This window comes from Camelus bactrianus, chromosome 15, assembly GCF_048773025.1.
Source record: "Camelus bactrianus isolate YW-2024 breed Bactrian camel chromosome 15, ASM4877302v1, whole genome shotgun sequence".
NCBI classification, from domain to species: domain Eukaryota; kingdom Metazoa; phylum Chordata; class Mammalia; order Artiodactyla; family Camelidae; genus Camelus; species Camelus bactrianus.
Genome location: NC_133553.1, coordinates 48,757,053 through 48,777,001, shown reverse-complemented (window position 1 = coordinate 48,777,001; position 19,949 = coordinate 48,757,053). Strand labels below are relative to the sequence as shown.

Genomic DNA, 19,949 nt, shown 5'->3' with positions numbered 1-19,949 from the left:
CTCTGCTTAGGTGGTGACTAGGAAGAAGCATTCACTATGCAGATTCTCAAACTGTAACCTAGCCCTGCCTTCAGCGTCTGAGCTGCCTCCGTCTCACAACAAGCTCACATGAACTCCATTTAGCATATTTCCCTGGTTTTTAAGCTTTTAAATGTTGTGTGAGTTTTAGTAGCAATGGGACTGCTCTCCCACAAAATGTGATGGTTTAGGAGTTCTCCACCTAGACACCTTTTTCTTCCAGGTCAAGGAATTAAATATTGTCTTGAGGAACAAGAGAAAAATGTTTTAGTCAAGGCTGCCTGTGAATGTCCTTGTTGCATAGTCTCTTGCTGCCATCATCAATGGGAACTACCTTTATATATAATTTATTTGCTCCTCCATCTTATAGTGCATTCAGCATGGCTTCTCGTTCCACCTGTGTGAAGGGCATTTCTTTGGTCCGCAAAACATCCCTTTCTTAATAGTACTGTTTGTTGGCATACATTCCTTTGCTTGAAACTGACTCACGTGTTGGGGACTACGCTTTGTTCTTGCCTGTGCACGACCACCTGATCCCAGAAAGGGTCTTTCTGTTTGGAGATGCACAAAACATGATGTGCAGTGAGACAAAGATAAGGATGAACACAGCGGAACGGCACCAGGCTTGGTGTGTCAGGGTGCTTGTCGGAGCCTCTAACTAGTGGTATGACCTCGTTAACCACTTCACTTCTCCTCCAAGCCTAGCATTTTCCTGTGTAAAATAAGGCTTTTGGACTACGTGGTTGCAAATGCTTATTCCTCATTCTGGTTGCCTAACTTTCTAAGCATTGTTATTGCTGATGTGGCAAGAAAACAAAAAACAAAACAAAACAACAACCCACATTAGCTATAAATCAAAACTACCTTTGTAGAAGAGTAAACTTCTTTCACTTGCTGACTGCTTGTCTGTAACACAGATTAAATTACCTTGTGGCTCAAGTTGTCTTGTAAGTATATAAAATACAGTGCCATCTGACACACCAACAGAACCAAGCTCTAACATATTTCAATCTATTATCTCACCACTTTTTGGATATTCTTTTCTCACATGAAGCTTTTACACGTTGGTTTCTTATGATAAAATTATCTGATATAAGCGAAAGGAATGGGATGAGGAGGGAAATTCTTAATACAGTTGTTCTTTCTAGCAGTTAAATAATTTTGGATATTCTAGCTTTTACAAAAGTTCTACAGGTCAGAGTCCCAGTTTTTTAAGCAGTAATTTAAAAAAGGCTTACAATATGTTGTTGGTTAGCCTATTAAACTCTCCAAAAATATGACTTATGCTATGGAAATTCCTAGTATGCGTGGCATTATATCTGAGGACATTTCCAGAAATCTCAGATTTTTCCATCAGATAGAAAGTTCCAAATCCCTTCACCCCCTAATCCCCTTTTAAAAAAAATAAACTACCTCAAGGGGTCTTGCAAATAATAAAGGAAGCTGAGAAGGATACATCAGGGCCTTCAATTTTTATTCCCTCTTCTCTAGAGAAGCAGATTATACATTTGGAAACATAATAGGATACAGAAAGCAAAGCTATAAAAGCAAAAAATTCATTAACACCTAGATAAAGGAACAGACTTGGAAAAATGTCCCTCAATACACAGGACATGTGCAACAAACCAAGAAAGGCCTGCATGTTCACAAATCCAAACTGGAAGACAGAGAGCGCCCAGAAGGCTTCTGGTGAGTAGGGTCAGTATGTGGAAAGCAAAGCTGAGTTGCCATATTAATGGGTTAACATGTATAAAATGCCATTGAAAATCTTCCAAGTTTTCTGGATATTTGGGCTCATTTTAATAATAATAATAATAAATGTAATAGATTCTCTTTCAACTCCAGTGGCTCTGACTTTATTTTTCCTGTAAGATTTTAAATTTATGGTTAGGAATGAAATCTTTTTCTTTTTAAAGTGACAACAATATCCCATGTGTGTTTTTCTTTTGAGTTTTCTATTCTGTTTGTCACGGCCTTTTGGAGGAGTAGAGTGTGTCACTTGATCCATGGAAAAATCCCAAGAAATGGGATTACATTTTCCCTTTCTCATTTGAAGAAACCTACAACCGTAAAGGTTAGATGACTTGTCCATGACTTATCACGAATCCAAGGCGTGGCAGGGATGGGGACAACACCAGGTTCCCAGCTTCTCAACCCGTCACCAGGTCCCTGTGTTCTTCCCATCAACATTCTAAAATTTAAAAAAAAAATTTTTCTCCACTTCAAATTCATAATAATCAAAAACAGCTTTGCCCCTTAATTTTCCTATGTAAGTTCTTTCCAATGTCTTTTAAAATCACCCACAGGCTGTGAAATGACGAAAATTACACTGTCCTATTACTCCAAGTACTGAATCTAAATCACAGCTAAACAAAGCTAATCTTGCTAAGTCCTCTGAGCTATTGGACATGCCATTTAAGATCTGGGTTTAAGATCTGTAAAATGACAATCAAAATATCATCCCTCTGAGATTAAGGGGGATTAAATTAAATAATCCACTCCAAAGCACTTTGTAAACTACAGGTCATCACTAATAATTCACCATGTATGCTGAAGTAACTCTTTTTCAGAAAATGTCAATGGCTTCCTGCTGCTTATGAAATAATATTCACACTCTTCTGCAAGGCATTCAAAGTCCTCTATGACATTCATTTTCAATCTTTTGTTTCTACTAATAATAGCTAACATATATTGAGCAATTATACTCTGTGCCAGGGATATACTGAACATTTATTACCTTGTGTAAACCTCATATCAAGCTTGTAATAAAGGCATTATTATTTTTTTTTTTGCCATTTATCAGTATCTGGAAAGCTAAAGAAACTTGTCCAACATCTGCACAAAGAGTAAGGAAGGGAGTCACATCCTGGGTATACGATCCAAAGTAAACTTAACCTTCAGGGAGCACTGCTTCTAAATACAGCGCTTTTCCTGGATGTCACCTGACCATAAACCACGCTCAGCTCTGCGACAGCTGCCTTACTACACCATGGAACAGCTCGATGTAGAAGCTCACAGAGATACTGGCCAATACCAAGTAACTGTGTCATCTGAGTAGACAGCGGTCAAGAGCCTAGTCTCTAAAATCACATGGCCTCGGTCCAAACCGGATCTCACACAGATCAGCAGCAAGATCCTCTGCCTCCGTTCTTTACCCTTGAAATGAGATAATAATAAAACTGACCTTAGGGTGTTGCTATGAGAAGTAAAAGAGAAACTGCAGGTTCAGCCCTTAGCACGGCGTCTGGCACACAGACAGCACTGCCCAAGTGTTAGAGGGTCTGTTGCCATCATCACCCCACCACGTCACGCCCACCACAGCTCTGCATGCCCTTGTACTGCACACCGCAGAAGTACCCACCTTCCCGCCTCATTCGCTAATTCACTGCCCTGATGATTCAGACCTCGGTCGAAATGTAGCTTCATTAATGAATCTATCTTTGATGCGTCTGCCTTGACCCCATTCTCTTGCACCCGCTCAATCAAGCTCTCTATTACACCCATAGTTCACTCTAATGTCTCCTTAAAACATTTATCATAATTGTCATTAAATAATGAATTGGACTATTAGTCTTAAAATTTCTGTACCCCTCACTAGAAAGTGCCATGAGGGCAGAGGCTACTGTCCATTGCTGTCTCTTGCACAGTAAAGTGCTTGATAAAGATCTATTGGATGAATAACGAGTGAATGAATCTCATCTTCCTTTGTTCTATCCCTTTAATTTATGTTCTGTCTCATGGTTTGAAAATCCATTTTCTTTGTCGTTTTCCCCATGAATTGTTCTGTTTGTATTGTAAATTTTCAAACTTCCTGGCCAACCCTAATTGACTAAAAATATTTATAGGAATTTCCTGTCATCATATCTGTGCCAATGACAACTAAATTACCAGTTTCTTCCTCCTTAAATATTAGATTTCTGAAATACAAGTAGATTAACTCAGCTCAGAAAACAAGAAATAGAAATCTTTTCATGTTTTGCACACTGCTTTCAAACTGCATTTTGAATGTGTTTCTTGAAATTTGCATAACCATTCATGAATATCCTTTCATTTGGATACCACAGTAATGACAACTTAAGATACACTGTTTGCTGTTTACTCAAAACATATTTCAGTTATCAAAGTAGATCTTCACGTGTGCACCCTGTGCCATGTATGCTATGCACTCAGCTAGTCACATGTTCGTGTATGCTCATGCTGTTTTGGAATTGTGGTTTGAAACATACCGTGGCAATTTCTGTAATATAAAGGAGCAGTGCTTTATTTTTTTTAATCCTGCTAAATTATCTAGGATGTATTTTTAAAACTTGAAATCTCAAGCATATGCCACACTCGATTTATCAATGTTCATGCTATATATAGCTTAAAACATCAAGACTTCAAAACACTGTAGAAATAAGTTTGGCTGAGTGCCAGTTCTACCCAAAGGTGAACTCTAATCCCTGGGGAAAACACCTTCTTCCTATGAGCTGATAACACACAGAAGCTGTCTTAATAGTGCTCTGGTATATAAAAATTATATTTTTTTATATTTTATTTTATAGTGAATATATTTGATTCTGGTCATTATTCAATTCCACCATATTAGTGATGCCACTGATAGAAGCAAACTCTCCCTTTACAGTATTATGAAGTTATAAACTCAGGAAAAAAAAAAAAACAGTGCCAGCTCTACCCCCTACCAGCTGGATAAAGGCCAGTGTATACATAACTTCTTATCTTTCTCAGTCTGCAACATGGGGGTAATAGTAGTTCAAGCCTTAGAGTTTCTATGAAGATTCAAAGATACAGTGCTGGAAGAGCTTACCACAGATCCCAGCACATAGTAGACACTCAGTAAGTAGGAATCATCATTATTTTTACTATTATTATACTATTCATGAGTGGATAACTCTGTCACTCTCATGGGCACTTGTCATTTATTCTCTTTACATGTATAAGTTTATTCTTCTCTAGACAGTATGGACCTTGGTATCTGGCTGGCAGCATTGTTTTTTCTACCGTTCTTATGCCTTACACACAGTAAATGATCAGTTGATTGAAAGTTAACATGTTAGTTTACCTCTGGCTGCATTATAGTGAATTATCTGCCTTTCAGAAATGTCAACTTAACACCTTTTCCTATGTGACACTGTCCTAGACACTGAAGAAACAGAGATACCCAATGCAATACTATTCATGGCTTTTTAAGTCAACATTTATCCAAAAATCTAGTATTATTAAAGCAAAACTCTAGAGAAAAAATAGCTCTCTCTGAATAATATTATACTTTAAAAAATTATGCCAAATGAGGTATTTTCAAGTTAATTATCTAATGTAGTCACAGTTGAATAACTCTGGAGGTAACTGAGGGAACAAAGCATTGATAAATGGTGTGTGTGCGTGCGTGTACATGCATGTGTGTTCCTGAATAACAGCATCAAACACAGGTTATTTTCTTTGAATTTTAAAATGCAATTAAAAAAAACACATGGAGCCCAAATTTAAGATGGAAATAATTGTTTTTATGTATGTTTATGGTATTTTAAACAGTTGATCTAGGTAATTCTGCCACAATCAAGTTTATGGTGCTGGAGATGTCCTAAAATTTGACACATTCTTTAATTTTTTAATGGGAATTGATGGAAGAAGGAGAGGGGCACTTTATTAATTTAAGAATCAAAACAGTAGTCACTGGTTCCTCTTTATCTCAAAAGGTTCCCAAATAGACCTCCCCAAAGAACAGTAGACACAACATGATCCCAACCTAACAGACAAGAATGACAAGAAAGAGGCTGATAGGTGGGCTGCCGTCAAATGGTGAAGGACCTTGAGCACCCATGCTGAGGAGACGGAAGGCAATGTGGGCTTGAGCAGAGTAGTAACATGATCAGATCTGTATTCTGAAATCACTTGGGTGCCTAAGATAATGGATAAGAGTGGGGAGAAACTGGAGATGGGAGGAATAATCTGGAAGTCAGAACAGGAGCTGGAACAGCCAGAACTGGAGGTAGAGAATTTCTGTTGGGGAAGGGTAGTGAGAAACTACAGGACCTACTTTTAGTTACCTTTGCAAGATGAGAAAAAAGAAGTGGTCAAATCCTTCTAGAATCTTGTGTATTTCTATCATCCAGGATGCTTACATAGTTTTGACTGAACCTTTATATAAATAAAGTCTCAGCATAAAAAGAAGAAGTAGACATCAAAGAACCTCACCAAACAAGGAGGGAAGAGAATTTTGAGAAATTAGCACACATAATCAGAATAAAACCTGGGGTCAGGGAAGGGAGATATATATATATTTGTGTGTGTGTGTGTAGCTATAGATAGATACATCTCAAAAGAAACAGAACATTCAAAAGTTTTCTAGTCTTCAGTGATTTAAAAGACAATGGTAGCGGTTTAAAAAGTAGCAGACTCAGATTCAGGAAAGAGAAAATGATGAGTTTTACCTAGCTAATCAGTGGTAAAGTATTTTATAATTTTATTATTATTATTATTATTATTATTATTATTAATTATTATTATTATTATTATTTACAAATGCAGCTGAGAAGCATAAAAGTAGATCTTATAAATAGTGGTTGAATGTTTACTGGAAAGGCAGGAACAGATAATGAATAAAGCAAATATTTGGTGTCAGAAAGGCTCATCATGTTGATTTGTTTGGACATTTATGAAATAGTAATACTAGTGGTATTATTATTACAGATAATAATGATATTATTATTATTATTATTACTTATTAATACTTCAACATACCATAAATTTGAAAAAGTGTACAGTATTGACTGATCCATTGAGCTACTGGCAAACTCTTCTCTTTCTAGTTTGACTGGTGCTTGTGAGAACATGTATCTCTCCTCAAGCACTGATAGAAAAAAGCTGGAAAAAGACTGAACTGTTTTCTTTGACAGTATAGAGCAAGAAAGCTTAATTTTGGGAAAGAATAAAGAAAAGCCTACAATCAGGCTACTTTTTCAGAAGAGCCAAATTCTAGAAAAGATAGCAAAGGAAATGCTGTATGCTCAGGAAAAAGAGAATTGATGCCTTAATGTTATTCAATCTATAACAAGCTGATTGGCTATAAAACAGGCTTCCTCTTTATTTAAAGGACGTTAATACCTCATTTTAATTTACTGCATTTAATTTATCACCCATTTATCATACACAGATAGCCTCTTACATTTATTATGTAACATCTACAAAGAACACATCTGTAAAGGACCACTTGGCTTACTGCTGCCAGGAATAATCTCTTTATGCCTTTCCTCTTTTATAGCACTTCACAATGACATGCTCAATGAGTTTCAGTGGTTTGAATTTACCATGTGCACATACCCCAAATGTGATAAGCTGTACAATTCACATATACAACCTGGAGGCAAAAAACGTGATGCCAAAAGATTAGATTGAGTAGGAAAAAAAAAAAAAAAAAGGGAAAACAGCCAACTAAAATATAGGATAAGAAAAATGCAAAAATCAGGGAGTCATGCAAAATAACTCTTCATATACAGTACAGAAATTTTCCTGGCATATACAATGCAGTGAAAATGAAATTAAACTGGTTTGAGCAATGGTTCAAAAATTTAGTCCAGGTTTCTCTAGTAATCAAAATATGACCTTATACATGCTTTATAACTCTGTTTGTTCATCTATCTAAAAAGTACTAATGTTCTTGGAAGCAGAGAATAAACCACATATAGGATCATCAGATACTAAAATGTATGAGAAGCCTCTGCAGGACAAGAGTTTTGAAATTCCACGTGTAATTCAAAAATCCAAAAAGAAAAAAATAAATTTTCTTCTGCTGGTCTAGTACAGTAATCTAGATATTCTTCTCCCAGCTAAACACACAGATTATCTTTCTATAGCTATCTAAAAGTTCATTATATGAAGATATTTTCTCATTTTCCTGATTAAATTTATTTTATCAACTACCATACAGTTTGAATTTCTGTATCCTCTGCAATCGCAACACCGAAGCAATATTATTTCCAACTCGCCATAAACTAAGAAAGGCAAAAAGATGAGTGGGAGATGAGAAAAGGGCTTTGCTGTGGAATTTATTATCTTAAATGCTGGCGGTGTAGTTTCCAGATAGCTTGACTGTAATGTGATTTATCATATTCAGTACCAGGAGGAGTGCAGAGATTTTACTAAATTCAGGGAGATAAGGCAGAAAACAATAACTACAACAACCGCTGAAACATTAACTCAAATAGTATCAGGGAACTGTTAATGCCAGGGAAAGAAACGCAGTGGACATATCACTTACCATAAGGAGTCACCTTGGGGATTCTCAACATTGTATCTGTTTCACATCAAAAGGGAGCAGAGTTGAACTTCATCAATAACTTCAAATGCTGTTCAAAGTTCAAATATTAAGATCCTAAATGTGTGAAAAGAAGGAGAAAGCACTTTTCAGCTACAGCTTATTGACATCATAATTATTTCCATTAGTCTTATACTCGTTAGGGTATAGATTCATGTCTTGTAATGAAGGCCAGAGTAGAAGTTTGTATATCCCTCACTGGCAGTCCAAAATAAATGGTCTAGGGCTTGTATGGTCATTTTATTGTATTAAGGGCCAAGGCCCTTTATTTACTGTTGCTAAATTATCCTCATTACATACTTGCCAGTCTCAGATAACTTCTCTTCAGCTCCTGCTAAGCCACTCACATTCAGCCAACCAGACGGAAAAAGTGTGGAAAAAGGGCAGGGACAGGCACGATGCTTCTTTTAAAGGCACAACCCATAAGCTATGATTACTCTGACTTAGAACCCATGGGCCAGGGCACAGGCACATTTGATACAGAGGAAGCTAGGAATTACCTTTACAGCTGTGCAGCCGTATGCCTCACTAAAATTCTGTTACTATAAAAGGGTACAATGGCTCTCTAAAGGGGCATTTATCAGTCTTGCTGTAACAGAGAAAAACAAATCTGACTCCATTTTACATCAGTTTCCTTAGCTCTAACCCTGTGCTCTGTTTGCTGTGCTAAGTCATCCTGGTTCTGCATCTTTTATAAAAGAATGTCACCTATAGCCTGAAATATACAGGATAGCCTATTCTCAGGCTCTGACCTTTAAGGGTATAACATTTTCCCACTCATATAGAGATAAAAAGTTGCAGAACAAAGAATAACATTTGTCCTGTTGGAGGATTACGAGAACATCTGACCTATGTGGACAGTGGCAAGAACAAAGGATTCCAACACCAAGAAGTCTGCAACGAGCAACCACACCCTCTCCCCTTCTTGGTACAAAAGAAGCCTGAATTCTGATTTGGGTAAGATGGTTCTCTAGGACATTAATCGGCCATCTTCTCAATCTGCTGGCTTTCCAAATAAAGTTGTTATTCCTTGCCCCAAGATCTCATCTCCTGATTTACTGGCCTGTTGTGCAGAGAGCAGAACGAGTTTGGACTTAGTAACATTGCCACAGTCCACTGCTTATCTCTCCCCTGGAAGTCCAAATTCCCTTTCCCACACATCAAACCAAAACATGGGGAGTCACACCAAGACTCGATGGAGAGGACCGCACAGCACCCAGAGGTGGCCTTTGCACTGGATGCAACTTCGGAATTTTCTCCTTTGTAGGGGAAGTGAATATTCCAAAGGAAATAATTCATCTTGATGTGGCTCATCATGTTCACAACAGTAAAACATAAAAGAAAATGAGACTTTCCCACCTCAACATCAATCTAAAACGGTGGAAAAGGAATAGCACAAATGCTCTTAAAACTCTCTTTTGAGAGGAAGCACTGGAAATTCCTCCCAGTCACTGAATTACAGTAACCATCAAACTCCTCCGGGCAGGACTGGTGAAAAATCTGTTTTGTCATTGAATTAAGTTCCTTCATTAACACATACGCAGTGCATGACAATGCCCCTATATACTGTCACTGCGGTCCTTGGTTTTGTCCTTTGGGGGACTTTCCTTGTCCTTATCCTTCATAATCAAAACATTGGAGAGTATTGTCCTTTTTAGAAGCTGGATATTTTGTGCAGTCCACATCATGATAGTACAGGTTTGAGGCCAGAGTTTTGCTGTAGGGTTAGAAAAATGACATGCCTTTGTAGGTAGCTTGTGTGTCTTTGGAAATAAAATTTCTTACAAAAGAAATGAGTAGGCTTCTAGCCAATTCTATCTACACATAATTATCAGCAAAAAATCTCATCAAAAGATTTTTTATTCTTAAATACCATAGTCCTTAATCTACTGGCCTCTCTCACTCTACCTTTAATAGATTGAGAGCCCCACATTTTAATCTGATTCTTGCCCCTGAGCTCATTTTCACTGCCTGGCTGGAAACTTAATAGGACATGCTTAGGAAAGACCTGAGGTTACAGTTTTATCTGCTACTAAGGCTGCCTTGCCAGAGCCACCTGTGCTAGGCTGATGAACTGATAAAAACAGAAAAAAAAAATAAAATAAACAAAAGAAGCTAACAGAGTAATAATTAAGGTTTTCCAACCAAATCTACTATAGTTATAAGCTCCAGTTGCTGGTCTGCTTTCCTAGGTATCTCAAAGCAACCATGTAGTGAAATGTATTTGCCTGTGTAACAAAGGTTACACAGCTTGCCGTTCCTTGTTGATTTCTAGAAATCACAAAAAGAGAACCACATACTTTAGACTGCTTTTTAAAAAATGTTAGCATGCACACATCTGAATTATATAAATTTGTAAATGTTACCAGTAAGGGGAATGAAAGAATAGAGACATTTATATATTTCTCAATAACTATCCAGACATCCAAAGTGAATACAGAGAAAGTAGAAGAAAGGAAATAACAAAAATAAGAGACATGTATTACACAGAAAATAACCTAAAATAGTAGAGGAGATGAACAAAGTCAAAAGTTGTTTCTTATAAATGACTAATAATTTTAGCAAAGCTCTGGAAAAACTGAAGAAGCGAAATAGAGAAGGGAGACATGACTAAATGTCAGAATTTAGTATTTAGACACAGTAGGTGTTGCACATATTAAGAGTAATAAAGAACCTGTTATGAAAAATGTCATTCCAGTACATTTTAAACTCAAATACAATGACCATATTCTTAGAAAAATTAACATCACTGATACTAACTCAAGAAATACAGAAGTTCACAGACCTACAACCATTAAAGAAACTAAATTAGTCAAAAAATATTTGCACAAAGAAAAATTAAGCTCTAGGTAGATTCCTCCAGAGTTTTGTCAAATATTTAAGGAAAAAATTCAAAATCTCTGCAATTTCTTCTAGTGAATAAGTAAAGAGGAAACACTATTCAACTCATGTAATGAAGCTGGCATTATCCTGGTACCAAACCTGACAAGATCATTTTGTGAATAAAAATGGCATACCAATTCACTTGTGAACATAGATGAAAATAACTGTAAAGATGTTAGCAAGATGTGAAAGGTATAATAATTTATGACCAAGCTGAGTTTATCCCAGGAGTGACAATTGATTTCACATTAGAAAATTAACAAATGAAATCCTCCTGAATCTACAGAAGCGAAAAATGAAAGGTTTAGTAGAAAGAGAACAGTTTTGCTTCATGATATAGAATCGCAGCCTCTCTTCCAGTTCTAAGACTTGAGCCAATTCATAGCCCTGGAATGTTTGCACAAAGAAGAGGCCAGCACTTGTTGCCTTATGTGTATCCAGTAATTTTCTTTCTATCCTTCTACTAAGGGCCATGCAGTTATTTACCAAGTTGATTGTACCCAAGGAAGAGGAAAATAGACTTTTCTAGGGTGAGATGTTGATTCTGAACTAAGATAAACCCTGGAAAATGAAACACTTCTGTGGCCTACCCATCAGAGAGGATGCTTATGGAAGTCAAGAGATAAGCAAAATTTTGGCCTAAATTTATAACACAGTGGACTAAGTGAGTCTGTAAAAGCCCTTATTAGCGATTTCCTCAATTCCTGGATGCACCCAAAACATACCCAATAAGCAGATTCCCCATGTTGTCTCACTGACCCGAGGAGTAAAGCCTACTATGCTAGAAAGGACCAGTAACTCTGGAAGTAATCCATTTTCCAAAAAACTGGAACCATGTTGTTTTATTTCCATATTACACAAGTAATACATGAATACAAGCTTGTTTTAATTGAGAAAATATTATTATATAAGAATAAAAAATGAAAATACCCTTTATCGCAGGCCTTGATCATCTACTTGAACACCACTTAACCGCCCCGTATTCAGCAGAACTGGGGACTACAGAATCCACTTTTTTTTTTTTTAATGTAGTAAAAACACATAATATGGAATCTATTCTCCGCAAATTTTTAAGCATACAGTAAAGCATTGTTGTAAAGCAGATCTCTAGAACTTTTTCATTTTGCACGAATAAAATGTTCCTATACTGAACAGCAACCCCCATTCTGCTTTCTGCTTTTATGGATTTAATTAGCTACCTCATATAAAAGGAATCATGGATTACCTGTCCTTCTGTAACTGACTTATTTCACTTGGCATAATGTCCTCAAGTTTTTTTTATATTATAGCTTATGACAGGATTTCCTTCTTTTATAAAGCTAAATAATATTCCATTATACATATATATCAATTTTCCTTTATCCATTCATTCTTTGATGCCACAATTAACACAGGAGTGTCATTATCTCTTTGAGATTTTGATTTCAATTCTTTTGGATAAATACCAACAAGGATTGCTAGATCCTACAGTAGTTGTTTTTAATTTTTTTGAGGAATTTCATTTCCACAGTGCCTACACTATTTTACATTCTTACCAACAGTACACAAGGTTTCTGATTTCCCCTCATCCTTGGCAATAGTTGTTATTTTCTGTTTTCTTGATAAAGACCATTCTAACAGCTGTGAGATAATATCTCATAGTTTTGATTTGCATTTCCCTGATGATTAGTAATATTCAGCATGTTTTCAAATATCTGCTGGCTTTTTGTTTGTTTTCTTTGGGGAAATGCCTGTTCAAGTCCTTTGTCCATTTTTACATCAAGTTATTTGTTTTTCTGCTGTTTAGTTGTAGGAGTTCCTTATTATTATATATTAAATATTAATATATTTATAAATATGGTAAAATATTAATACATTTGTAAGTATACATTTGCAAATATATTAATATATTTTGGATATTAACCTATTATGGGCTATTACTAGTTGCAAATATTTTCTCCCATTCCATAAGTTCCTTTCTGCTCCATTATTTCCTTTGGTGCACAGGAGCTTTTCAGTTCGATGTAGTCCCACTTGTCTATTTTTGCTTTTGCTGCCTGTGTTTTCATGTCATATACAAGAAACCCTGCCAATACCAATGTTAGAGCTTTTCCTCTACGTTTTCTTGTATGAATTTTATACTTTCAGGTCTTATATTTAAGTCTTCAATCCATGTTGAGGTGATTTTTGTGATGGTGTAAGGTAAGGGTCCAAGTTCATTCTTTTGCACATGGATATCCAATGTTCCCAAATCTATTTGTCAAAGGGACTGTCCTTTCCCCACTGTGCAGTCTTGTCAAGAGCATTTGACTGTATATAAGTGAGTTTGTTTCTGGGCTTTCTATTCTTTTCCTTTGGTTTATGAATCTATTTTGTGTCAGTTCCTTACTGTTTTTGTTACCAACTCGGTGACCCCTTAACGAGTCCTTGCCTTGGAGTCACAAATGTCAATGAAACAAAACTGGGTTCAACATAGCAAAGCAAAAACTTTACTCATTGCTCAAGGAACGGAGAAGGGGGAGCTTTCACTCTAAAGACACCTTTTCTCTTTTCTCTGAAGGGCTGGGGTGCACAGGCTTCCACCAAGTTTGCATCGCCCAGAAAGTCCTTACCTAGTGTGGCTCTGCTGAAATGCGATGAGGTACGCACCTGTCTCCACTTCCCGTTTCTCCGTGTTGTGAGGAAAGTTTACTCCTGGATAGTTGGAAATACTTTGAAGTTTTATTTTTCAAAAGTAGCTTAGAAACACTGTGAAGTTTCACATTTCAGTGCTCCATATACTCTTTATGAATCAATCACAAAGTTGCATCAGGCAACAGTCATATGCCACCTCTTAGAGCTGATGGCTCCAGAATGGATATGAAAGTAGGATATTAAGAAGACAGAGATGACGCCCAGCAAGTGAGCTCCAGCTGTCTCAAAAGGCAGCTTCTGTAAAGTATTGGATTATTTCTAGATTTTCTTTTTATCTACAAAGGACCCAAGGCTCTGATGTAGTAATTAACCATGTTAATGTGAGGAAACCATCTAGTACATTCCTTTGGTCTGACAGTGCTTCTATTTCATAAGCATGAGTCTCCCGGGAAGCCCTTCTCAATCTGGTTTATCCAGTGTCATTAGGGAGTCGTTTCTATATGGACAATGTAGAACAATGAACAATGCAGCACTGTTCTATGTGAACAATATTCAAGAAATGTTAACTGCCTGCTATTGGCACACAATTCATGTATGATATCCTTAGTGGTCAACACTATTTAAGTTGTCCAGTTATTTTCTGTGTATTTTTGATCTTTCCATGAGGACACCTCCCAACTTAGATAAGGGATTCTCAAACTTACACATTTAAAGTAGATTATTTTCAGTTTCCTGGTCTCTGCCTTTGGAATACTTGACTTAGTAAAAATGAGATGGAACCTAGAAACCAATATTTTTAGCAAGTCCCCAGGTGTTTCTGAGATGGGAGTGCAGGGGTCTACACATGGAAAAACTATCTTAATTTGATAGTATTTTGATGTTTCTGGGTGTTTCATATTACATAGAAAAACATCTGCTTTATTGAACGTATTTCCCAGGCTGCTTCAAGATCGTGGGTTGTCATGTAGCACAGCCTGAGTATTGACAGGTATGAGAACCTCCTACCTTGCAGCCAGAAAGTGAGTTCTGCCAGTCCTTTTAGCTGCAGGCAGGGCTGTCAGAAGATTAGAAGTGGTAATTATTATTCCACCGGTCTGAAAGAGTCTTTATCTGCTGCTGAGTAGCTCTTAGGAAGCGGTAGAATAGTCACCATTTTTTGAAAATAACAAAAAAAGAAAATGTTCCCTGTTTGATTTTGAGTGCTGAACATCCATGGATCCTTAGACTCAAAGGGCAAGTGCATTAATGCTGGGTGGTACTTTCCTTCACAAAGTGCGGTTTGAGACACAGAGAAATGGGAGAGAATGATACGCAATGATCCCAAGTGGAATCTCACCTATTGCCGTATGCCTGTACAGTACTCAGCTCTAGCATATTAAGTTCCTTGTATTTATTAATATTCAATTCATATCCAGTCAGGGTACCAAGGTTCACATATTTGTTCTTCCTCTGCTAAATGATTTTTTTTTTTCCTTAAACTACTTGCATACAGGACAAGGTTCGGGGATAATACTCAGAAATTAGTCTAATTTTTGGCTTAAGTAGTATTCAGTCAACTTTGTTTAGATTCTACCAGAGCATCTGCCCACTGTTTCCTGTAATCCTAGACCATCAAGACTGCTTTCTGGAGAGTCTACTCATTAAAATGGGCCTTGTAAGATAAATTCATCTCTGAGGGGTAAGTCTCATATATTTTGCCTGTACTTTACCAAAGAATCTTGTGCATTGCTTTGGAAAATTTGGTCAACTAACAATGGCTGCCTAATTCCTAATTACACTCCCTCCAATGATCACTGTAACTTGAATATACTTTATTCATTCAGCAATATGTTACAGTTTTTGTCACAAAGATCCTATTCCTTCTTGTACCACAGTTATTTACGTCCCCAGCTTTTTCTTCCCTACTTAATACTGATGTCATGTATTCTCTTAATATTCTTACATTTTTTCTTCACTTAATCTTTTGCATATGGTAGATGCTCAAGATATAATAAATTATTTGACTATGTTTATTTCTGTATCGACCTTATTTTTTTAATGATGGTTCACTTTTTAAAGATTTTTATAGAAAACTCCCATTATCATTGTAAATTTCTCTAAAAGGAAGATTACCTGATAGCTTGATTAACCAGAATACCTCTTATAAATGGGAGCTAAACCTACTATATCTTGCTACACACATTTAAAGAACTAGATATTTGTAACTAGATTTCCAATTAAAACCAAAATAGACCTGAGATACTGAGAATATTTATGAGAGGAAATGAGGTCAGATTATTTCAGTTTATCAGTAAATGAAATCCTATCTGATGAAAAGATCAAGAATTAGATATTAGTGATTCTTTTTTTAAAAAATCTATTTTACAGTTTACATCTCACATGACATAGCTATCTGGTATCCATTTTTTATCTGAAAGTCACACTATAAAGTTTACTACCCATTTATATATGATGGCTTATAAAACAAATCAATATATCATTGTCCATAACACTTATGAACAGCCCGATACTGGCACAGCAATGCACAACACTGTACATAAAAAGGTATCCGTCCACCAGCTAAGCTCCCATAGAACTGATCAGGAGATGAGCAATCTCAGAATACCACAGGCATGCCAAGTCTGCCTTTGCTTAGCCTGGCAGATCTCATTTTAAGATCTGGGCTTTTTCACAGCGCTTTTCAGACCTTCCCCAGGTAAGCGAGCTTGCTACCACTGCTCTCTGTATGCACGGTGGTTCTGCCGTTTGTAACTGTGCTGTGGTAGGCACTTAATAAAGCATCCCTCCTGCTGCCTTTGAGCCTATCAACCGGCAGTTGTTTAAGTATTCTGTTATCATCCGTCTCCTCACGTATCCTACCCAGAAGAGTTATGCTTCAATATGCATTGCTTCAAAGTGGATATACTGGCTGCCCTCCAGGTTCTCACTGCTGGTGATTCCGTCTTGCCATTTAATTAAATACAACTTCCCAATAAAGCTTCTCTGGAAACCATTTACAGAGTCCCAAGCCACATGAGCTCTTCACCCTGTACACAATGACAGAGCCATAGGCTTTCAGTTCCGTTCAGAGTTTGGGGCAAACTGAGATAGACATGTCTCTCCCAGCTGATCAGAAGACACCATGATATCTTTGACTCCTCTGCCTGAACAATTCTGGTATGTTTACTCAACATCAGTTTGTGTCAGATATGTGCTATACGTTTGGGACACTCAAAGATAATTAAAGTCTGTGCCTCAAGGACCACATCATCTTGTAATATGGGTGAAATATAACAAATGCGATACAATAGAGATTTGCAAATTATACTTGGGGAGCAGAGAGGAAGAAGGAGCTCTGCCTAACAGAATAGGCAGAAAAAGTAAAGCAAAGATGAAACCAGCCTTTAGAAGGCAGACAATGTAAAAGGTTTGACAAAATGACCCATTCCCACCAAGAGTGAGAAGTAATCTCTAAGAAAGGATGTGTGTGCCTGGTGAAAATTTAGTGGAGAAGACCAATAAGGAAGCACGGTTTAGCTCTTCCAGACCGTGATTTATCTTAATTTATCCGTAGGAGAAGAGCCTAATCCCATAAATTTACAATTAATAAAAACGTCCTAAGACAGTAAGTAATCTCCCTAGTGCACACAACTAGTTAGTAACATTTGGGGTCTAGAATGCAGATTTCCTGTCTGAAGTGGGGTTATAAAAAAGAAGAGGGTATATCCCAGTGGTACAATGTTTTGAACTAAGTATGTTCCCCTCTCAGCCTCTGCAGAGACCTTTTCAATACACAGGAATCAGGATTTGGAAATTAAATGATTTCTCACTTACCAACACTGGGAATACCAGGCATTTTGTGATGACTAAGTCTTCCATTATAGTGAGCTGAATAAAGTAATGACATTAATTCTGTCTTTAGTCAGAGACCATTATATATACCAAATTAAACCCCATCTCAAAAATCTAATACCTATTAAGTTTTTTATACAAACCAAGCAAATAGTTATTAAAAACATCATATCAATGGAGAATAGTTTTTAACTTAATTTCTCTGGGGTCTCTAACACTGTTGATCACACGTCTTCCATTTTCAAAACTGCTATTTATGTTTATATTTTTGATACCACTCTACTACTCTCTCCTGCTTTTCCCTCACCTTCTGTTTGTGGTTTCTCACTAATCGTATAGGGTTCCTTTTTCTCTTTTCTTTCCTTAAATCTTGGTAGTAATTTGATCTCCGTCCTTAGCTTCCCCCACCCCATACTTTATTTTGGGGGAGTTTTACCTAAATGCATAGCTTCTCAAAGAGTTATTTTTCATTTGACCACTTGCCCAATGCTAGAAAGTATCCAACTGCCATTTCTGCTTGAATGCTTCAAGGGGCCTTAATCCAAAGATGTGTAAAATCTAACATTATCGTCTTCTTTAAACCTGCTCTTCCTCCTGTATCCCGTCTTTCAAAATGCATCACCACTGACCTCACTGTCCAAGCCAGAAACCTGGGAGCCATCTCAGACCCCTCTTGTCTACCCACCCCCTAGTCAACAAGTGCTCTAAATTCTACTTTTGGTTGGATTCCACACTTTCTACACCCAATGCAAATTCTTTTGTTCATGTCCCAATTTCTTCTTGCCTGGATAATTGCAGCTGCCACATAATTTATCTTCCTTTTCTATGCCTTATTCCTCTCTTCTCCATCCTCCTCTGAACATCTGCAGAGAACTTTCTAATACATGAATGTGATTAAAATTCTTCAGTGCTCCCAGGTTGCTGTCAGTCTAAAATTCAAACACCTAAACTTAGTTGCAAGGGCCTTCAAGGTTTACCCCTGACTTAGTCTCTCTGCACAATCTCATATGCATCCCTCATCCTATGTGTATCAGTTGCCTTAAAATCTCTAAACATATTAAGCTACTTCCTGCCCCCACCACCTTCACTTGCTGTCCCTTCTCAGGTGCTTCCCTATCCTTTCACTTCCTTCCTCAGGCAGGTAATTTCCACTGATCCTTCAAATCCCAGCTCAAGTGCCATCTTCTCAGGGAAACCTATGATTTGGGAGCCCTGTTTCCCGGGAGCATCTGGCGCTTTGCTCCATCACACAGGATGGCTTCTTCTGTGTAATCTATCATGACTGTAAACTCCCTGAGGTCAAGAATGGATCTTCCTTGGTTGTGTATACTCACAGCACAAAGCCTAGAATATAGAAGATCTCATTTAAGCAAGTGTAACAGAAGCAGCAGAAAAAGAATTCTAAAAACGGATTTATTTAAGATTTCTCTCAGACATTCAGGTAGAGACAAAAATGTGAGATTGACACTAAGTGAGAAAAGTTGGCAGGTGATAGATTTGAACCACTGTTGATTAGAGAGGATGTGTATGAAGAGGGGTAATACTTGTATCTAGCCCTGCAGATACACTGTGACTCAAAGTAAGTAGCAAGTCCCTTGAGGGATAAAATATTTATTTTAATTTAAATAAACAGGAATTTCTGTTTAGAGCAGCTCAATAAAATTTTTATTTAGTCTCTTCTGTACATCAGGCCCTGTGTTCTTCCCTGGAGATACAAAGATGAATAAGATGCTTAAAGTCTAGGGAGATCAAGATGGTGGAGAAGAGGGATGTAGAGCTCAACTCCCCCTACAAATACATCAAAAACAAATCTGCACTTGGAACAATTCTCACAGAATACCAACTGAAAGTAGGCAGAAGAGCTCATACAACTAAAGCTACAAGAAAAGAGCTCCACATCACCAAATAGGACTAAAGGGGAAAAAAAAAAAAAAAGAGGGGGCTCGAGACAGGACTTGTCCTCTGGGAGGGAGCTGTGAAAGAGGAAAGGCTTCCTCACCCTGGGAACCTCCACTGCCAACTGGGAGGCCCACCAGGATAGACAGCGAGCTGCAGGGGCCTGGAATTCATCTGACAGCAGTGTGCACAGGCTGGCTTGCTACCAGGCAGGATAGAGTGCTGTACCAACAGTGCTGACAGCTGCCATGTCCCCACACTTCTCAGCCCTGGAAAGGCGCCTGCTGGTGTGTGCGGTGGCTGGGTGCTGAATCTCGGGCTTCAGTGGGCAGAAACGGGAAGAGGACTTGGTTGTACTACACAGAAACAACATAAAGGCCTGGAGTGTAATCCA

The 19,949-nt window shown here is 37.5% G+C and overlaps 1 long non-coding RNA gene across 1 annotated transcript in view; it reads right to left on the bottom strand.

The window, feature by feature from the left end:
• The window catches only part of LOC123612059 (uncharacterized), a 339,122-nt gene that overhangs the window by 70,763 nt on the left and 248,410 nt on the right, over positions 1–19,949 (bottom strand). The window contains exon 3 of the long non-coding RNA XR_006719220.2: positions 8,276–8,389. This is a non-coding gene — a long non-coding RNA (uncharacterized LOC123612059). The remainder of the gene's footprint in view (positions 1–8,275; positions 8,390–19,949) is intronic.